Below are 22,323 nucleotides of genomic sequence, written 5' to 3'. Positions count from 1 at the left end.
TGGCGTGCTCGCCACAGAAATCGGAGCTGTTAATCATTGAGCCAAAACATCAAAGGGGACACGCTGGAAGCAGCAGACCCATCACTGTTTTCGTAAAGGGAACTGAGGTTCCCAAGGTGGAGGAAATGGGAATTCTGGGCATGTATATCCAGAGAAATGGATGCAACCTCTAGACAGTCTATAGACCCAGACATTTTATAGACAAGTGTACAAGGATTATATAAGGCCATAAGTCCATAACTATCCGCTATCTACAAGTTAGTTTATATTTTTGTTTACATATGGTAGCAAAACATTTTGAATGTATTTAGGCATGTCCACCTGTTGCTTTTCATCTGCACCTATGCATTAGGAGGAGCCCCCTATGAAAGGACGTCGAGGGCTTGCCTCGCCGCCGCCTCATGGGCGTGCTGGGTCGCCCAGGTTTGGTCATCGAGGGCGGAGCTCCGCAGAGCCTCATGAAACCTCGACGAGAGAGTCATGGTGTTACTCTGTGCGTACTGTGCCGGGCACTCACACAGCATATGCTGAAGCGTAGCCGGGTGAATGCCACAGCACCGGCAGTTGGGGGTAGTGTAGACGTCTGGGAATATAAGGTGGAGGCGGGCGGGGGAAGGGGACGTGTTTGTTTGTAGTAGATGCAGGGTGGTAGCCTGCGCCCGGCTCAACTTTGGATGAGGTGGGGGGAAGGTTCGGCGACTGAGGTAAGAGGCCTTAACGAGATCGTTATAATTTGTCAGATTGTCCCTGGTGTCCAACTCATCTCCAGTGACTCCGGCGCGGTTGACTAGGCCTCGCGCAATGGAGTGGGTGACCTCGTTGAGATTGGGGAGGTGTGGGTGGACAGGGCCCGCATGGGCCGGGATGCATGTTAGGGAGATTATGCTGTCTTTAGAGTGTGGTGCCTGGCAGAGGGTGCGAAGAGCTTGGGGAGAAATACGGCCTTTGCTGAAGTTAGTAACGGCTGAGCGAGAGTCACACACTATGGTGTGACAGGTGGGGTCTAAAGTGGCCAGGGCGATGGCCGCTTCTTCAGCCGTCTCGGCAGTGGGGGTAGTGACGCTGCAGGCGTGGTGTAGGACTCCATCGCGTGTGGCGACGGCCAGAAATCGTGTGCCATGGGAGTATTGGGCTGCATCAACAAATGTGACGCCAGGTACGTGGGCAAGGGCTTTTATGATAGCTCCGGCCCGAGCTTGGCGCCGGGCCCTGTTATATTCAGGGTGCATGTTTCTAGGGATAGGGTCTATGTAGATCCAGTTACGGATGTCGGTCGGGATCGGTTGTTTGGGGCCCTGTTGCTGATGGTAGGTGAAGCCAAGCGTGGACGGAATAAAGCGCCCCGTTTCAGTAAGGGTCAACCGTTCAAGCTGAGAGCGTTGTTGGCCTTCAACGAGTTCTGAAAGGTTGTTGTGAACCCCCAGTTGGTAGAAGACTTCCGTGCTGATGCAGTGCGGGAGACCAAGTGCTTGCTTGTAGACCCCTCGTATGATGGTGTCGAGCTTGTTTTGCTCAGCCCGGTACCAGTTGAGGTACGCAGCAACGTAGGTAATGTGGCATATGACAAAGGATTGGACGAGTCGGAGAGGCTTTCTTCTTTGAGTCCCCCTCGTCGGTTAGATATACGTTTAAGAAGTCGTAGGGTGTTTTGAGACTAGACACAGATCTTGTTGAGAGGCAAGGCGCTGGAGCCGTTGGTAGAGATGGTGAGACCGAGAACCCGGATACTAGGGACGTGTGGGATAGGACTGCCATCTTGAAGGCGTAGGGTGATGGCATCACAGGGTCGGTGATCAGATTGGTGTTTGGGAGGGCGACCCCGCTGAATGGGCTTGTGTAGCAGAAGCTCCGATTTAGCTGGCGAACAGCGCAGTCCTGTCCCTTGGAGATAGGCTTCAACCGTGTCAATCGGAGTTTGGAGGGCTTATTCCACTTGACCATCACTGCCTCGGTACGACAAGATGGTGATGTCGTCGGCGTAGATGGTATGGTTGATATTGTCGACTTGCTGTAGTTGCTTGGCAAGGCCAATCATGACTAAGAACCTTGCGGGGTGCCTTTGCTGCCAAGGGGAAGCTGGTCTGATCGTAAATCCCCGGCCGAGAGGGTAGCCGTGCGATTGGAGAGAAAGGCACGGATGTAATTGTAGACTCGCTCTCCCAGGTGGAGGTTGGAGACCTGGTCAAGGATAGCTGCATGGGAAACGTTATCAAAGGCTTGAGTGAGGTCGAGTCCGAGGATGGCTTTCATGTTACGGGAACGATCGTTTAGCACTTGATGTTTGAGCTGCAACATAGCGTCTTGAGTAGAAAGGTGAGGGCGAAATACAATGATGATGTGGGGATAGATAGAGTTGTCCTCGAGGTGACTGTTCATGCGTGCTAAGAAGGCGTGTTCCATCACCTTGCCTACGCATGAAGTGAGGGAGATGGGCCTTAAGTTATTGAGGCTAGATGGTTTGCCAGGCTTTGGGATTAGGATAACGTTGGCAGTCTTCCAGGCAGCTGGAAGGGCACCACTGTACCAACAATCATTGAAGTAGTCAGTCAGATGGGACACGGACTCGTCATCGAGATTGCAAAGGCTTTTGTTAGTGACCCCGTCTGGCCCTGGAGCAGAACAACCGTTAAGCTTGCGTAGAGCGGCATGTATTTCAGATACGCTGAAATTGGCGTCTAGTCTAGGGTTGGGGCTACCGATGTAAGTGATGTGTGGACTGACTTGTCCCCTAGAGATATATCTGGTGCAGAGGTAGTCAAGCACCTGTTGTGGACCTTGCTTAAGGGTCTCCGTATAAAGGAGCTTCTGCAGCCGATCTTGTTGGGTGGTGCGAGTGGTGGTATTATCAAGCAGATGTTTGAGGAGTTTCCACGAGGAAGGGCGATGAAGTTGTCCATCCAGTGTTGCTGGCTGAGGGTTTGACAATGCTCTCCGATGGCTGCGCTGAGTTTGGAGATCTTACTTCTGAGGCGACGGTTTAGGCGCTGCCCCTTCCATCGAGCTAGGATGGAGGCTTTAGCCTCCAGAAGATGGGCGAGGCGGCTATCCATGCGTTCAACTGAGGCATCTGTAGTTAACACCCGAGTGGCAGTTTGAACATCAGTGCGTAGCGCTTGCATCCAGGTGTTAATGTCGGTAATGCCTTCTGCTGAGGTAGAACCTATGCTTATTTTTCGAAAACATCCCAGTCGGTAATGGTGAATTATTTAGTGGAGGCAGGGGCGGCAGCGAGTTGGGGTAAAGAGAGAGCAAGGATATAATGGTCGCTGTCCAGGTCTTGCTCCGTATTGGTCCAGTGTGCATTGTTGATATATTTGATGAAGGTGAGGTCGGGGGTAGAGTCCCGGGTAGTGGAGGTACCGAGGCGTATAGGAAAGGAGGGATCCGTGATAAGCGTAAGGCCTATGTCCTGGTAATCTTGCCACAGGTTGCGAGCTGCAGCTTCCGTGCGAACGTAGCCCCAGCCTGTATGGGCGAGGTTGAAATCACCGCCGATGAGTAGGGGGTGCGTTCCAGCTACGTGAAGAGCCTTCTTAAAGAGGGTGGGTGAGGAAGCGACACCTTGCTTTGTCCTTGGGGCTATTGTAAATGTTCAGAAGCAAGATGCATTCTTTCCGTTTACGATTGGGAATTAATTCGAGTTCGATGTGAGGACTATTGAGATCATGTTCAATAACAGGAATACGACGCGGTAGTAGGGTGGAGACCCTGCGAAGAGGGTGGGTGGTATGGAAGGTTTGATAACCGGGGAGCGTGGTTGGGGCGTTATTGGTTTCTCTTAGTAGGATAGCATCCGGGCGGCGGGTATGTTGGCGTAGGTATTGATTGACTACTGGTTGTTTCTGGTGAAAGCCTCGGCAGTTCCACTGCCAAATGAGGGCGTCTTGATTAGTGTGAGCCATGATGGGAGATTGTAGATGTCGCCATCGGCGTCCCGGAAGGGTCGCAGACGGGGGCAGCATGGCTAGGAGGCGTGAGAATATGAGTTTCCAGGTTGGTCACGCGTGGGACAATACCAATGAAGGCTTGCTGGATGGAGTCCAGTGCATGTTGCAAAGTGCTAATAGTTGTTTGAAGTGAGATGAGCATGTCTTTAATTTCAGAGCGGACCTGGCCCGTGGCTCCATCTTGCATGGCTCTCTTCTTGGGGGCGGGAGTCGAGGGGGCCTCCTGACTAGGGGCAGGGACGTTCTGTGCGATAGGTGTAGGGGCTGGTGTTTGGGACTGTTTGAGGTCTCTAACCTCCTGCGAGAGTTTAGTTAGGAGATCGCGTAGGTTGGCGTTCTCGCGCTTAAGCTGAGCTATTTCTGGGTTTTCTGGTGAAAGAGGAGGGTAGGTGACTTGTGTGTTGGCGATCTTACGACCCTCTCGCGAGGTGCCCATGAGAGCCTCTGCGAAGCTCACCTTGGTGTTGTTGGTAGATGTGATGCGTGAAGCCGATGCAGACCACGGTCTTGAGCGTTGTTGCCTGGATCGAGATGGATTTCTGGAGCGGGAACGGCCCCCCCTTGACGGTGTGCGGGAGCGTGGCCTGGTTCTGGTGTTGAGGGTTGAGGGGCCGGCTTGCTTATAGGTGGCTTGGCTGGTTGTTCGTCGTTCTCCGATACGCTCGCGGATGACGTCCGGGGTTTTATATCGAGCAGCACAGCTTTTGTCCGCGGTGAGATGGGGACCACCACAAAGCGAGCACTTAGGGTTACAGTTATGGTCGGCGGGGGGGGGGGGGGGGGGGGTTGCGGACACCGCAGCCCCGGCATATCTTGTGATTTGGGTAGGGACAAGCGTCCATACGCTGTCCGAGGCGGCCACACTGGTAACAAATGTCAATTTGCTTCCAATATAGCGAACATGGGAGTAACGTGAAACCGTAGCGCACCTGATAAGGCACATCCGGTCCGTCAAAAGCGATGATCACTGTTGTAGTAGAAGCGATGCGCTTGGCTGCCAAGGCTGTCGCGTTTCGGGCAGTGACAATTTTGTTGTGGATCTGCTGGGGAGTCTCCGTGAGTGGGATCGCACGGATGACCCCCTTCGTCGTGTGCTCAGCTGCGGTTTCGTATGCATTGACCTCGTGGTTGACGCCGTTCACATGGATAGAGCGGATGCGAGCGTACCGATCTGCATGGTCCGGGCGAGGTGTGCTGACGACAACGATGATTTGTTGCGTATGCGGGCAGACAGTGTCTTCTGAGCTTTCTTCGTCCGTGAGGTTGGCTGCTTGGAGAATGGCGGTGGTTACCACGGGACTGCCGATCTTGGGTATATGAAGGGCGCCCTTGGGGCGGATGACAATCTTGATATCCTCCGTCGGAAGCGGCGTCATGCGGCCTGCCTTCAAAACTTGAGCTTTAACAGGGTGCCTCGCCCGAGAGCGGGGCCGGCTACCTGGGGCTTGAGATGATTCATCGGTCGGGGTCAAGTTGTCCGTGCCGCGTTTTGAGCGGCGGGATCGTGCAGTGAGCCAGCCAGACTGGGCGGTCACTTCTTCTGGCAAAATATCCTGGCCGGCGCCCTGGATCTTCATAGCGAAGACAGAGGTGCGGGATCACCCTGGTGGGAGATGTAAATGCCGCACGCCGAGGCGCGACACGCCGCCGAGACGCAGCCGGTGCAGTCGGAGGCTTAGCGACCGGCTAGCTAGGTTCAGCGCGGCGGCGACGTGGCGGGTAGACAAAAGGTGTGATTCACAGGAAAATGGAAAGTCCCACCTGAAAGCGAGGTGTCCACAGAGTCCGGAGAACTTCAAGAATCGTTTGGTGAAAACTTTAGGTCGCTAATCACAGAGAAATCTGCGATAACATTTGAGAAAGCCGGAGCCGACATGAATACATCCGCACTCCTCGGCCTCTTCTTCTCCCTCCCTAAGCATCAGCGTTAGTAGATTAATAATCGTCCTAAACCAGCCGTACTCTGATATAGTTGCATAAACAGAAAGAAGTGCTGAATCATGCAGCGCAAAAAGAAAACAAGTGCACCGGCAATGAATTAACTGGTTTTATTGCATTATATATTATATGAATTTTAAAAAAATAAATGTCGTATGCTATTATAGAAAGAGACTTAATATTTACCCTGCTTCCCCTTGGCAAGCATGGTCGCCAGGCTGGCCTTGACCTTTGTGTCACTAGTTTTAAAGGTGCTGCAGGTGTATGCTGCAAATAAGTAGATGCTGCAATATTAGGCAAAAATAACAAGTGTGTATACTCTTTGTACGTTCATTAGGCAGCTTAATAGATTTGCTCAAACCATCTAAGTCAGCACTTCATGCGGTTTAACAATGACTAATGGCTGCTTGTCAATACAAATCATTACCATTATACAATCTTTTATTTTATGGTATGTCACCCGCCGTGGCTGCTCAGTGGCTATGGTGTTAGGCTGCTGAGCACGAGGTCGCAGGATAGAATCCCGGCCACGGCGGCCGCATTTTGATGGGGGCGAAATGCGAAAACACCCGTGCACTTAGATTTAGGTGCACGTTAAAGAACCCCAGGAGGTCGAAATTTCCGGAGTCCCCCACTATGGCGTGCCTCATAATCAGAAAGTGGTTTTGGCACGTAAAACCCCATCATTTAAGTTTTGTGGTATGTGAACAATTAAACAGTCACAACTGCTGCTCGTGCCAGCAACGGTATGTTCCGTTTTATGACAAGTTCATATATGATGTATTAATGTACTTATCTGAAATAATCTCTATATTTATTGTTGAAATATTACCCAGTTGGATTGTTTGTACATTTTCTTGGCTGGTAGTTAATTATGCCCGTGCAGAAGGATATGCTTAGAAGACGTGACTGGAATATTCACAGTACCATGCCAAAGATTGTAAGTTATTTTGCTTAATGCACATTTAAATATCTTTCTGATACTCCTAAATGAATGGGTCATTGGCCATAACTTCAACAGAAGGCAGATGTATTCATTGTATTGTTATGGTCACTTAGTTTCTTACAGGTAATGAGGCCTCTTGGGCATGCTAACAGGTTTCCAAGTTAGGTATACCACATTAGCACCCGAAATATCACGCGAGCACTTTGTGTCATGGCACGAAAGATATGCACCTCCTAGGATGGCTGGATCGAAAACTTTATTTGGTCCTGCAAGTAGTGATAATTAACCACTAAGCGGGCCACTCCCACGTCGGGACCGGAAGGCCAAGCCTCACGGCCGCGTCGTGAGCCTGCTGGAGAGCCCAGAATTGTTAATCCAGGTCCGGGCTGCGAAGTGCAGCCTCCCACCTGGACGCATCCTTGATCGCCGAGTCTTAAGCTATTTCGCCAGACCAGAGCATGTGTTCGAGCGTGGCTAAAGCACCACAATCTTGGCAATAAGGCTCTGTATAGGAAACAAAACTGATACTATAGTTCGAATGAATTCCATCACAGTAAATTATTTAAGGTGCTTTCAAAGACGAAACATTTTTCTAGGGTTTCGAGGTTAAGGACTTTTAGTTAACGCAAAAAGAACTACTTGAGCAAGAAATGCCACGGCAGTATGCTTGATCTTCATTTTCTTTTTCAATAAGTGGGACCCATTTTCCTCAACTTTTTATGAGGTGAAACGTTTTGAAAATATATTTAACAGAGAGATTTTCTGGAAACTTTGTATGACCCGCCGTGGTTGCTCAGTGACTATGGTGCTGGGCTGCTGAGCACGAGGTCGCGGAATCGAATCCCGGCCACGGCGGCCGCATTTCGATGGGGGCGAAATGCGAAAACACCCGTGTGCTTAGATTTAGGTGCACGTTAAAGAACCCCAGGTGGTCAAAATTTCCGGAGTCCTCCACTACGGCGTGCCTCATAATCAGAAAGTGGTTTTGGCACGTGAAACCCCAAATATTATAAACTTTGTATGACCTATAACAAGACAGCACACCTATGTGGGCATATTAAGATTCCCCGATCTTTTCCCACGCCTTCCCTGCCTGTTCTCATGAAAATTTTCTGGCAATCTATGACGCCCGGCGCTTAAGTGCAATAAATATATTGTCGCTTAATGCTTGCCAAATACTTCCACTCCATAACATTCAGATAAAAGGAATAACACGTCAGTCACTTGACATGCAGTATTAGGCTCAACTGAATTGAATCCCTTGTTTAATAAACATGACAAGGGCTTCGGTAAGTTCGTAATTGATGGCCACACGAGTACAGCACGGAAGACAAGAACACAGACACACACGTAAATCAAATGCAACAATGTGAGGGAAAACTATTCAATTCGTTATTTTTACGGTTCAATAGTAGTTTTCTATATAATTTGCTCTTATCACTTATGCCTCTAGTTAGCTTTGTTTAACTCTGACTAAAGACTACATGGCAATATGAATCAGTACCATTATGATGTTTAGTTATGTTACAGTATGATGAGCAGTTAGACAACCGTAATTATCGCCGGTGCCAGCAACAGTACGTTCCGTTTCAAGGAAGGTTCATGTGGCACACAGCGTACTTCTAAAAATAAAAGAAATGTGAGAATACCAAACGATTCCTATAATAATAATTGTTGAAACAAAGATACCCGGCTCGACTGTACACATTTTGCAGGCGTTTATGCAATATGCCCATGCCGAACGCACATGCTCAGCATGGTGACTCCAGTTTTGAACAATCACGTTAAGAATTGCAATTTATTTCTGATTAGAACACTCTGAATTGGCTCTTTCCACATACTTCGAGATAAATACATTTGCCACACTTTCAATAAAATGCACGTGAATGGAGGCGTATTGATAAGGTTACTTATCAACTAAAACATGCTACGATCTCTTAGGTGTGTTGATAAGGGCAGAACAAGTGCAATGTCCACTAATATATTTGAATAACCTGTGCGTTATCTACTAAGAAAATACGACCAAATGGCTGATCTGGCTATTTTTTTCTTTTGTACAGCGCATATAGTATACAGTCTGTCCAAGACGACGGCACTAAATACAACAGTAATGAAAACCGGAACACTTATTACGCACCACAAGGACTTCATACCATGCACGATTGCTACAATGCGAATCTGCGCCAGCAGCTGCCCAGTGATTAAGGCCGATGCACACGATGGACAAAATTGCTCTTTTGGACCGCGGCCCGCGCATCACGTGATAGGACGTCACCAGTTCGTGCGGACCGCCGTTCGCCCGCGCAAGACCGCGGCCCTCGCAGTCCAACAAATCGCCCTTTTCCCGCTTCAGTTTTGGCGGCGGACCGCATGCAAACCGCGGCGATTTTGGCGTAGCCAACGAATGCTGTCCGGCCACATAGTGTCTTCAACCAAATCCAATCTAGTTTTCGGCTAAACAAAGGCCAGTCGTTTCATGTCCGCCGTTCCGCCTACACGTGCGTGCAGCAGATATATTTTGTAAACACCGTGTCCTCTTGGTGTGACGAGGAGGTTTTTATTTTGTATCCCTCGTTGAGCAGTTGTCGGCTTTGTAGGACTCGAGCCGGAATGATTAGAATTATAGCGCAAAAAAGTGTTACTGTCGCTGGTTGGTGTACTCTGCCGTCTGCTATGGCTGTCCGCCGTGTGGATGTGCTCTGCGCCGGACCGGACCACGGCGGGCCGTGACGTCGCATCACGTGACCGATCGGCCCGCAGACTTGGTCCGTCGTGTGGATCGGCCTTAACAGCACGTAAACTGCATAACGCCGAAGCATCGAAAGGCGCTTAACGCTTTTCATAGCTCGAAAGATACCTTCTGCTGCTAAACTATTTATAAAAGAGACAAAAAAATCTTCCAACTGCCGTCAAACGCAATGCCTTGAGTTTGAAACGTGTAAATCGACTAATGTATTGTTCTCTAATTTTCTGGCTAAGTTGCGAGTGACTGAGTTTATTGCAGGTTTCATGTTCCAAAAGCGTTTGTACATATATTTAGACTGGGGAATCAAGATATTTCTTCTAGATATTTCTTCAAGTCTCGTGTTTTGCTTGAGGTAACTTCCCAAAAATATTTAAATTGGTTACCAGGAACTTTAAAAATACTGCTACTTTTAAACTATACGAAAACGGCAGCGCACAGACCGCTGATGCATGCCCCCCACACACGGCCTTTCATCCGAGTACGCTAGCAAATATTCAACTATACGATCTGTTTGAAAATTCTTCATGCTAACACATCGAGATATATACGTAAAGCGTGTCGCGAGAGTTTCACTACGCATGCGGCGCAGCATTCATTGCGGCCGGATTGAGCGCCACGAAATGAGATCTACCACACTGGCTGCCCAACACACACAATACGCTTAGTGGCAGCTCAGTATCAAGTTAAAACATGGTGTACTTCCTTTTTTACGCACATCAAACTATGGCACTAAAATCAACAAGCGTGAGGGAGCGCTTGCCGTAAAACATTTCGTGTAGTAGAAGTGTGAACAAGAGCGCGTTATCAAATCATGAAAACGACAAACCGATACTATGCCCGAGTCGCTTGCGCTACATGCAGCCGGTTCGCGCTACGAAATGCGCTCACCTAATCATGAGCTAGTCACTCAAAAAATCTTCGCTAAAGCTTACCGTTCAGTGTAGTTGACGTGTGATGCCACAAAGAAGGCACGCATACACAGACACCAACGTTCAGACAGACACCGCACACCGCTACAGGCATTTACTTGCCTGGCACACTCGCTGAGAATTCAAGTTGACGCGGACAGATGGCGCACCGCCGCGCATGCGCAGGAGCTCCGCGCGCCAGGGCGTGCGCGCTCCGAGGAGTCTGAGCGCTTTTTCCTTTTTTTCTTGACTCTTTCTTTCTCGCTCTGCGCGCCATGCGCGCCGGAACGGGTTGCTTTTCTTTTCCATTTTTGATCTTTTTTTCAAGGACGAAGGAAATGCGCTGGCAGGTTCTATTACAAAAACTTTGGGCTATCGTGTGAGACGGGAACGAACACATGGATGAATGCGCTGTTTGTAAAAGCCGTTACAGGGCCCTTCAGGCGCTTGCATTATCGCCAGCGACGATGAGTAATACCGCGCATTTGTAGCATATCTTCCAGCGCACCACCAAATGTGATGCCCGCACGTATGTTAGTGCTAATTGTTCGTTCCGGTGATAGGTCAAAGCAATCAGTACAGCAGTGAGGTACTCATATGTGTGGCCGCACAGGCATACCGCCTGCAAAATACTGGGTGGACTCAGAAAATTGAGCACATATTTTAAGTGGATGAGATGATGAAAAAAAATCTTCCAACTGCCGTCAAACGCAATGCCTTGAGTTTGAAACGTGTAAAAGTGCTTCCCGGATCGACTAATGTATTGTTCTCTAATTTTCTGGCTAAGTTGCGAGTGACTGAGTTTATTCCAGGTTTCATGTTCCAAAAGCAGGATATCAGTCGAAGAAAAACCGCGCGATGTTACTGTTGCCGTCGAGATATGAAGACAATGTGAAAAGTATCTGAGAATCGGACGACACACAAGGCGCACGCCAAATGCGGGACATCGATTCATCGCACACTCACAAAGCCCGCGTTGTCAGATACAAACGTTACGAGTCTCTCTGCTTTTAGCTTGATGCCTGTTTGGAATCCACTTGTAGATAAATTTGGCGTTCATAACAGTTATTATCACAATTGCATCGGCGTTTTGCTTTCTTTATTCTACTGCCGCAAAAGTCATGCTATGACAACTGTGAAGACTGTCTTTGGATTGCCCAGAGCGACTACGTAGATCATATAATGTGGTCAACAATTCCGGAGGTATACACTATGTGTATACAAAAGTCTACAAATAGGCTCTACAGCAATCTCAACAGTATACAACTTCAGTGGCTTATATCAAACGCAGCTCCGTGTTATCCACCGGTAACTAAGCTTGGTCGCTAATCGCTAATCTTAGCCCAACCCGCGTACACGGGTTGGGCTAAGATTAGCGATTTTTGTCTATTGTCAATCTTTATACGGCATGTAAACCTGAAGCAATAAGAATTGTACAGTATCGGCTTTTTATACTTCATCTCATGCCTTACCAGAATCGGTATACGGATTGTTCGCACAAGTTAACACCGCCTTTGGTGACGTCCCACCCTGTGGCCTTCACCAGCGGTGATATAGGAAACCGTGGAAAATTATTCGAATTGCAAAGAAGTATACGGGGTGTTTCACTTAATTTGGGCCAGACTTTACAATATGCAAATGCTAACCAGCTGGAGAGAACCAAGGTAGCGTTGTTTGCCATCGCTTGGAGATACTCAGATTATTTCCCTGATTCCCCTGATTCCATTCACCTGATTAGATAATTATTACTAATTAATTTCTCAAATATTTTAATTAGATGAAAAGTCTCCATGATAAAATTGCGGAGCAAGATTGGAAACTCCCGATACAGCTTTCTGTTGCTCCAACACGTGCTCCATGGAAATATTTGTCCGAGCTTGAAGAAGCCCGGGATTACACGCAATGTGACTCGAGTGGCCGGTCGCGCAGGAATATATATATATATATATATATATATATATATATATATATATATATATATATATATATATATGTGTGTGTGTGTGTGTGTGTGTGTGTGTGTGTGTGTGTGTGTGTGTGTACGTGAATGTGTGCATGTGCGTGTTTGTGAAGAGCTACGGAGAACGGGAATAGACAAGAACAAATATACACCTTATCGACTTTTTTCTATAGACCGTCTATAGACAGCGATTAAACAAAAAGAAATGGAAATCTTATCGACTTTCTTCTATATAAAGTCTAGAGACAAAGAATAGAGAAAAATAGATGCTGTATCTACTTTTGTCTATAGGTAGTCTATAGAGGGGAAGTAGACAAAAAAGAAACAAACACCTTATCGACTTTTTTCAACAGACCGTCTATAGACTGCAAATAGACAAAAAGAAATGGAAATCTTGTCGACTTTCGTCTATAGAAAGTCTACAGACAAAAAATACACAAAAATAAATAGAGACTGCGTGATGTTATTGGGTGTAGGATCACTCCAGGAAAGGGTAGAAGCAGCACGCAGAAGCACAAACACACATCAGACTTGTATTGACGCACACAACACATATAACGGCACACACATGTGACAGTTCCGCAAAATGCCTCATAGACGACATGAACTATATCTATGGATCGGTGGATTATAATTGGCCTACAGTTCCGGCGGAAGCGTGTGTCGCCGTGTCGGAGACCTCGTGGAACCGATGTCGGCCAGTGGGGTCGGACAGCAGTGTCGGACGGCCGGGTTGGACAGCCGGGTCGGACCGCCGGGTCGGACCGCCTCGCGGGGCTCAGGTGGCCGGCCGCAGTCACTGGGTCGCGTCCACAGCTGGCGGGGTAGCCCTGTGGCCGCTCACCGGAACGCTGGATCGCCCCGGTTCAGGACCGCCAGCCCTCCCGGGCCAGTTGCCCAGCGGAAGAGCGGGGCGCGGTAACCTCTCAGCGAGCGACAGCGTTGACTCGGGTGTGGCGTAGGGGCGCGGGCGGCGATAGCTCCTATGGGCCAGACCCTTACAAAAATTTTTAATGTGTTTTTAGAAAGTCTTTTGAATGTTCTCTATAGAACTCTATTGGGTTTATTTTGATTGCCTATAGAATTTTCCTATAGAGTTTCAAAAGTTATTTGGCCACCGCATTCTTATAGGAACTCTAAAGACGCATTTCTATAGAACATTTCTATCGAGTTGCTTTAAAGATGCTAAAGACAAATTTCTATAGAATATATCTATCGAGTTTCTTTAGAGATGCTAAAGACAAATTTCTATAGAATATTTCTATCGAGTTTTTTTAGAGATGCTAAAGGCAAATTTCTATAGAATATTTCTATCGAGTTGCTTTAGAGATGCTAAAGGCAAATTTCTAGAGAATATTTCTATCGAGTTGCTTTAGAGACGCTAAAGACAAAATTCTATAGAATATTTCTATGCAGTTGCTTTCGAGTACCTACAAGCAAATGCCTATAAAAGCTAGGCCGATATGTGTAAAGAACTTGCAATTTACCAAAGTTCTACTGTAGGCAATAAGGACTACTGTAAATGCAGTGGCAAAATAATTGGTGCTACAACCACAAAGTATTCAGTTTGAAATGTTTATTGCACTTCAGACTAGATACATACTTCATATATGTGACATACACGCTTCAGACTAGAACTTGCAACACACAAACTGTAGCTGCCAACATGCTTCTCAGGTCAAGCTGGTGGTGCAAACACGCAAAACATGAGGTAAAAGCATCAGTGGCAGACTTGGTTACAGTTGACACCTGGCAATAACAGGCTTGACTAGGACAAGAAACCATACCATTAAAACTGCAAAAGGAGTGCCTGTTCCAGCAGTGCACATTAAGCGGTTGGATACTAAAGCCTGAAAATAGACTGATATGAATGTGCACTGCAATGTTGTGTCAGCCTGACGAAACGACACAGCATTTTAGTTTGTTTAAGTGCAAAAATAACACTGGCAGTCGCTGCGAAAATGTGGCAAATAATGGCTTTCAGAGATAAGTACACCATATACCGAAACCACACAGCATATTAGTCTATGTTTATGTGTAAAATTAGCACTGGCAGGCCCTGCAAAAATGTGGCAAACAGTGGTTTTCATAGAGCAGTACAGCATATATCGTACAAAGTTTAAAAGCTTGTATTTCGTTGTAAGGGAAACAATTTTGAGATCAGAGCCAATATTCTAATTAGGGTGAGAAATACAAACCAGACCGACACACGCAATGACTAAAAAAGAGATTTAGCTCAGGAGCTCCTATGTAATGCACCTAAACAGTAAAATAGTTTTTCTCGGCAACTATGGAATCAAATTTGATGAGGTTTGATACATTTAAACATGTTTAAATCATAGTTTTACATTAAAACCATCAATATTTATTAAAATTTGCTGAAAATAGCAAAAATTGAAGGAAAAGGACTTAGTTTGAAACTGTAAAAAAATAAAGAAGAACTAGCACAAGTTCGTTAATTCTGTAAATTTTTCTACTCAAATACATCCAAAATACAGAAACACTTTTGAGACAACCACAGCACTAATTTGAAGTTTGTGGCATTTGAGAATTCAACTTGTTGCAGGAAGAACTATTTGGCAGGTTTAAGAAAAATAACACCACGAAGCTTACTAATCCCCGTCTCTGTGCCAGAAAGAGATATCACAGTTCTGCAGACTCCATCTGCTATGTCTAAAGTCAACAAACTTTATATATGAATTTACAGCTTACATGAAATTGTTGCAATGTTTGAGAGTTTCGCACATCTACTCATAAATTAGTGATTGTATATTAGAGCAGCATATGGTATCTCTAATTTGCCAGATTAAATTATGGTATTAGGTCCAACAGAAATGTGATCTCATTTTTTAGTTATTAGTAAGATTTGTTAACCTTACTGCTCTGTTTCTTCAAAATTTGCAGTTTTCATGAATTCGTATCAAAAGCAGACTAGTTGTCTGAAAATGTTTTATCATGGTACTGTGCTACGTGAAATATGCTTTTTCAAATAACATGTTTACTTTGATGCAATGATATTTCTTTATTTTATCTGATTCCTTGCTGAAAAACTGCACAGTATTCACGAGATATGAATAAATAAATATTAAGTGAATAAGTAAACAAATAAATATTGCGGTTTCTTATCATTCCACCACCAGCATGACCTGTATGAAGCTTTGGCTACTGCTCACATGTTGAAAGTTCATTCTTACATGATCACCTGCTATTTCACTTCCCAGGAAAGGAGCAAGGAAAGGCTAGTTTTTGGCCTCATTTGGTCCGTCTAATAACGGCGACGCTGGAGCCTGGAAAATACAATTGAAATTAATTTTCAAAAGGTGTAATGAACATTCAGGCATAATGTATTAGCAGGCACAAACATGCCACAAATATCTATATAGTTGTAGCATTATGCTAAGTTTCATTTCAGTATTTCAGAAAAAAATTATAACAGAAAAGTTGCGGAACACCCCACCTCCCCACCACTCTGCCAAACAGCGGCAGTTCTTTTGAGAATCATTTTTGACAATATCTTTACTTTCCCAAGATACTGTGACATCAGCACTGGGCCAATGTGCCTGGCAGTAGAATATCATTGCTGATGACAAAAAGCATCTCCAAACGACAACAGCCTAGTCACACATTAATCTCATCTTGCAATGACAACACATTCCCCATTTATAAGATAAGCAAGCAGGAACACCCATGAGCTAAGAGTCCTATACAGACGTCACACTGTGCATAGGAAACAAATTTTTTGAAAAGAAGGGAATGACCTACTGGCTTCTATTGCTGAGCGGTAGACAAAATTAATATTCCATCCGCTGTTAGCCATAGTTGGTATGTACTATGCTTAATATGCCAATAATAAATTTCTCACATGGAGCTTGAGCAATCATGATGATGCATGTAAGTATCCATTGTATGGGGAACAATAATGTCTTAAGTTGTTTTCGCAAATTATGATGGACAACTGCCAATTAGTGGTATTTGGAACACAGTCGCAGTGTCACTGTCAGATACAATGGACACAGTATATTCGTGCTTTTTGAGTTATTGAAACAATTAGTTTCTAATCTAGTACAGGTATGTACACTGATATGTATCCTAAACGCAATGATAAGACTTCCCAATTGCAATTGAAAAGTTAATTCAGTTTTAATTAAAAAGGGTCCTTCTTGCAACATGGCATGTGAAAAACAGAAAACAAAAATTATACTAATCATGTCTCTTTGAAGATTGATTGCATAACTGCTCTGTAGGTCAAGCAGAAAATTTAACAAGAAATTACGTGCCTAAAACTAGTTGCAACAAACAAATTTGTTCCTACGAAGGTTGCAGACAATTCAGTAAACAGATTGTGACCCAGTCTTTTTATGTGGCATTCCTCAGCGAATTTGTTGGTCAATTGGTTGCCGCAGCTGAACAAAAGAGATGAACAGTCTAAATCTGGCGTGCAGCCCCAGTCCCATCAGTGTATGGTCAAGAGGGACAACCATACTGATTAGGGGTGTGAATTATGGTGCTGTCTTAGGCACATGTTGAGGCACCGGCCAATCTGCTGCATGTACATTTGACCAAATATACACATGATCACAAGAATAGACTACACTACCTCTGACAGACACAAGACAAATTTAGTGGTATCTAAGCAAGCCTTTCTTGTCGGGGTGCCTATATGCACAGCAGTGTGCAAGAGAATTGTGAAAGGCAAGCAGGCAAGGGACGCTTGCTCGGTGAAAGATACCACCAAAATTGGCGTGTGTGTCACAGGCAGCGTTCTGTATCCCTTTCACATGTGGTCAAGTGTACATAGGGCAAACTGGCCGGTATCATATGTATGTGTATATATATGTATGTGTATATTTCATTCAAAAGACCAGTATGGTCATCCAACTTGGCCGTACATTTCCACAACGGGGCTTCATGTTGGATTACAATCGTTCATCTGTTTTCATCCACTGTAAAAATTGACAAGTGAAATCGATGAGGCATACCACATATATAGTAAGACACGTGGGTGAGCCGCCATTTTTAATGCAACAAACAAAAAAGGCATCCTGTGTAGGTCACAAGGTATCCATATCAGTCTGTGCCTATGTACTACTGAAGTAAATGCAGCATAGTAAATACTGACCATCACATTAATTTTCAAGAAATTAAAGCTCACCAAATGTGTATTTCGCAGTGGCTGTTACTAAGGGAACAGAGAAGTAACTGTAAAGATATCAATGATAAACAAAGGTGTGCACACTACGTGCTTAGACCTGTGACATATTTTGTCCACTACACTTCGAATTCCTACATGCACAGAAAACTGCACGAGATTGTAGCACGAACAGAAAAAAATTATGCAAATAAGGGGTACAGCATAGGAAATAGTTTTCAAAGAATAAAACCACAATAAAAAGTCATAAATACACTACGTACAAAGCAAAAATTATATTTAACTTGCAGGTAAGCAACTTACGCAAAAGAAATACTAAACATCAGGAAAGGTTAGGTATAGTTTTATACAGGACACAATAATGTGGGCATAATGGCTATGAACACAAATAGGTAGCAAGTTCAATAAGGTTGCATAAATATTTAGTCTCTTTAGTAAGCTGCAGTATGGAACGTGTTGACAAAATTCACTATGAATGACACCAAGCCCCCTTTTTGGAACACATACATTTCATACACACCTGACATGACCATCCAGATCACACGCCATGCTGCTGCAGCCATATATCCACAGGGTCTGCATTTCTGGGGGCTCCTCGATCTTGTAGTTAATGTTGTGGGTCACGGCCTCGCCACTACAAAATGAGGTCTATGTTAGCTTATAGCAGTGGCACAATAAAGCTGTGATATCGTGAAAACATGCAATCAGCACCTAAAAGGGTCATGAAAACAATGTCTGCACTAATGTGGAAAGAGAGCAAATGCTTGAAATTATCGAATGTCATGACAATAGGGACCTCTACATCAAATAAAGTTTTGGACGCGCCGCAGCAGCAGATTACAATCTAATCTTAATGTTTTTTCCATTACTTAGTATAGGCAACGTTCCCCTGTCATGTTTAGTTAAGTCAGTTATGTCAACACATCTTGTCTTGGAAATAAAGCTGTACTAGTAGCAAGCTATGATTGGCTTACAATTTTTCCCTAGAACTGTTCGTTAGCCAAAAACCTCGTAAGCAGAGATTGTGCCCAACGTCGAAGCATTTATAAGTGAGGAAACGTCATTGAAGAAAGAATCGATGAAGAGGTAGACGGGTCGTTACTATGCAACTTCAGCAGACAGGCGGGAGCTCACGCACAGCTGCACAAGGTGAACACGATTTCCGAAACTTTTCTCAGCGGAAGCAAACGCTTATCAGGATTATCAATTCCGCACTGTGGCAATAGAGTTGCGTACACAATTTTTACAACCAGCGCGTAGCAAGTATCAGCACAGGGTTCACTGTTGACGTGGGTGTTCCACTTGCTACGTTCGCAAGGCGCACGGGAAGCACACACACGGGAAGCACACACAACACGGATGAACGCACGTGTAGTTGGCGAGCACGATTGCTTACCGTTTCAACAGTACGGCGAGGTCGAAAGGCGCTCTCCAAGTTTCCAGTGATGCGTCTGCGATGTTACTTGCAGCAAACAAGCCGCTGGGTAGTGGACGAGCTGAGGCACGCTAATAATACGCATTACTTCTTTGCGCCGTCCACCAAGCTTTCCACGACAACCGGCGGAGACAAAGGGAACGCACTCCACGGCATGAAAATCGTTGGTCCACATTTAGCTGGCGCGCCACGCATACGGCGTGCTTACAGCGAGACTCAAGCCATCTTCTGGAACTTTCGTGCTCGCGAACTACGTCTCATTTCATTACAGCAAACCTAATAACACACGATCAAACAAACACACCGATACAGCTCGCACAACAACCGTTGAAGACGGAGCAATTACAACACGCCGTACCTTCGTATTCTACCTGTCGCGTTGAATACGAAAATACCGGCGCTGCCAGCGCCGTCTGTAAATAGTGCGGCTGTTGTGGCCTCCGTGATTCCTACAATAATACCCACTACAGCAGGTTTTGTGCCGTTTTGGGCCGAACTACATACATATGTTGCTAGACAAGAAGAAACATTGACATGCTCATATTGTGTGCTATAGTTTAGGGCAGAAATAAATTACATGCAGTATTCTTGCTTTTGAATCGCTTATGCCACATGTAGTCAGCAAAAAGCATGGCCTTCAAGATCCGGACAATTTACCCTGCGTAAGCTATTGCTGGGGTGTGATTTTAACGATTTCAACCTCGGTGACTGGCCTTAAAACCCTAACTGACTTTATGCGCAGCCATTACCCGCACTACATGCGCCCTCACTTCGTTTCTCATTGAAGTAACTTCCCGCTGTCGTTTAAATGTAGCCCAGAAATTGTCCACACAACCTAGGAGGTACACATGTGTAGTGTGTGATGTTTCCGTGCGCTTGTGTCCGTCGCACAGCAACATAATTTATATACGATGATTTTTAATTTTACCCGTGAGGCACAGGTTACGCTTATGTGTTCCCTATCTTGCTTTCGTGGCGATGTGCTTATCATGCGCGGATCGCGCTCATGTGGTCCGTGACTTTAAGATTCCTTGAAAAAAAAAATCGTTTCTGCAGCGTGCATTTGTCGCATTTGAGTGGTGTGTGCCAGAAATGTGCGGCGGCGTTCGATGTGTTTCCGCCCCAAGTGCTGCAGTCACTGCATGCCAGCAAATAGATATGACGCGATTGCTACGGCGCAGTTTTGCTTAGTGTTTCTTGGTATACATCTTTGTGATTTACCTGCATATGCGATATAAACTACAATGCGCGCTTCCGTTATATTTCTTTGGTTTTCCCAATTTCGATTAGTGTGATGTTTGCCTTCGTCAATGAGTGTCTTTTTAACGATGCTCTTACTTTATAGTAAAAAACCTCGGAAATGCCGATTGCAAGAACCAGCGTCTTCCAGTGCCTTCCAGTGTGAAATCAGCGCGTTGTTATTTTTTTTTAAGCACTGGATCGCACTGGGTACGCTGGCGCTCGCTGGGACTCACTCGAGACCAGTGAGAACGCTGGATAAGAGCTGGGCAATGCTGGGTCACACTGGAAGAGACGGTCGCATTGGAAACTGCGCTGGTTGTGTTTGTGCCGCTCTGGCTCCAGTACGCAAGGACGAGCGCTGCTGAATATTAAATCCTTTATACAATTTCATCACTTCATACTAGTCTCTTGTCCTAAATAACGCTATATCTTAGGGTCATAGAACTATTTTGTGTCGCAGCATGGAATAAAGGTGCGTGAGCTGCCTTGTTTATTCCTGCACATGTGACAATGAAAATCACTTTCGTTTTTTGCATTTTGCCTTTTGACAAGGCGGATAGCTAAATTCTTGAACGAAACCATGCAAACGCAGAGGACGCCGCTTTTTTAGTAGTTCGCACGTAACATATGATTGGGAGTTATCGCCATTGTCGCAGTGTTGTGGAGTGGACATGAAATCCAGAAGTCGTTCAGACGCGCTCGAACAGACCCCGAGTTCGAAGCCTACCGCCGCTGCTTGATATTATCGCACCGATAACAAGGCTGAGGCGATTCGTGCGCTTCCACTTTCCCTATTGTACTAAAAAGAGTTCTGAGGCTCAAATACACACATTTTAGCTTTCGCCAGCTACCCGCGCCGAGATCAGTCCCCACCGAAGCTTAGGCATAGCGTATCCGCCGAGTCCGTCTGCACGCTATCGGCGCGTCTAACCTCAAGAATCAAGGAGTCTAACAAGGATAAATTACTTTATATTTCAGATTTCGCATCGGTGCTTTTAAATAAACAATTTTTTCATGTCTACAGTGCCAGCACAAGAAGTGAGGAGCGCCGATGTGACGCGTCATAAACGCAGGTATATGTGCTGTCGCCGAAGGCTCCCAGCACTAGCCTGCGCTTCTCTGACGAATATATATGACTAGACAGACGTGTAGACTGAAAGACATCACTGAACTAAGAAAACATAGCATACCCCTCGCGTGAAGAACAAGAAACGGCTATCGAAATCGGCAGTAACAGCCCATTCATGCAGCGTCCCGGGTCGGTGGTTCATTTAGGACTTTTTTCGAAGTTAAAATACCAATCGCAAGTGAAAGTCGATGTTATGGCACTTCCGAGCACACTATTGAATACGGAAAGCAAAATTTTCTTTGTGGTACAGGCGTGAGTTTTAGTTGCTGGGCGATAGCGCATCTACCACGTCTGTGCAAGACTTCTCTCTGTGAAACTAAAAGTGCTTCTCGATTTTGGTATGCTAAATTATCCACCTGTGTTCGTATGCTGGCGTGGCGTAGCGGTAGTGATCCGGGCTGGGGATCTACAGGTGCGGCGATCGAATCCTGGTCAGAGCACTTCTGTTTTTACATGTTCTTTTTTTCGTTTTTCATTGCACTAAAATGCTCTCTGTTGCTTTCTCTATTCAAAAAATACATACGGTGTCTAGGCACCGCGTATTTAACGCGCTAGAACTGTTTTTCGCACCAGTAACCAGCGCCTCCCAGTACGCCGCGCTTGCCCAGCGCCCCATGCATCCAGCGCGCGGCACTGGACCCATAATCCGGCGATGCACTGGATACTGGGTACTGTTTATAGAGTGAAAATATAGAGCCGTTCTTACACAGGCCGCACTTTAGCTTCTTTAATGTCGTATAAACGTTCCTTTATAGAACTCAGTACATATGCCATATGATGGCACATCTTTAGAACGGGAATGGAGAGCCAGTCTAGAGACAGGCCGCATTAGAAGTTCCGAAAACGTTCTATAAATTTTTATATAGAATTTGGTGCATAAGATGTCAACACGACCTCTATAGAATTATTATGGTGGATGTAGA

At 45.7% G+C, this 22,323-nt stretch overlaps 1 protein-coding gene and 1 long non-coding RNA gene across 3 annotated transcripts in view; one reads left to right on the top strand and one right to left on the bottom strand.

Moving 5' to 3' along the window:
* LOC142578522 (uncharacterized) overlaps positions 1-22,323 on the top strand; it is a 317,467-nt gene that overhangs the window by 246,765 nt on the left and 48,379 nt on the right. The window lies entirely within an intron of this gene.
* LOC142580119 (uncharacterized) lies at positions 14,005-19,352 on the bottom strand. Of its 2 annotated transcripts, none has more exons than XR_012827567.1 (3): positions 18,991-19,352; positions 18,102-18,228; positions 14,005-15,732 (listed from the first exon to the last, which is right to left on the bottom strand). It is a non-coding gene; the product is annotated as an uncharacterized LOC142580119 (long non-coding RNA). The 2 variants fall into 2 exon arrangements; XR_012827566.1 differs by having other exon boundaries at positions 18,115-18,228.

The sequence above is a fragment of the Dermacentor variabilis genome, chromosome 4, assembly GCF_050947875.1.
Source record: "Dermacentor variabilis isolate Ectoservices chromosome 4, ASM5094787v1, whole genome shotgun sequence".
Classification (NCBI taxonomy): domain Eukaryota; kingdom Metazoa; phylum Arthropoda; class Arachnida; order Ixodida; family Ixodidae; genus Dermacentor; species Dermacentor variabilis.
This window is presented reverse-complemented; position numbering and strand designations above follow the sequence as displayed.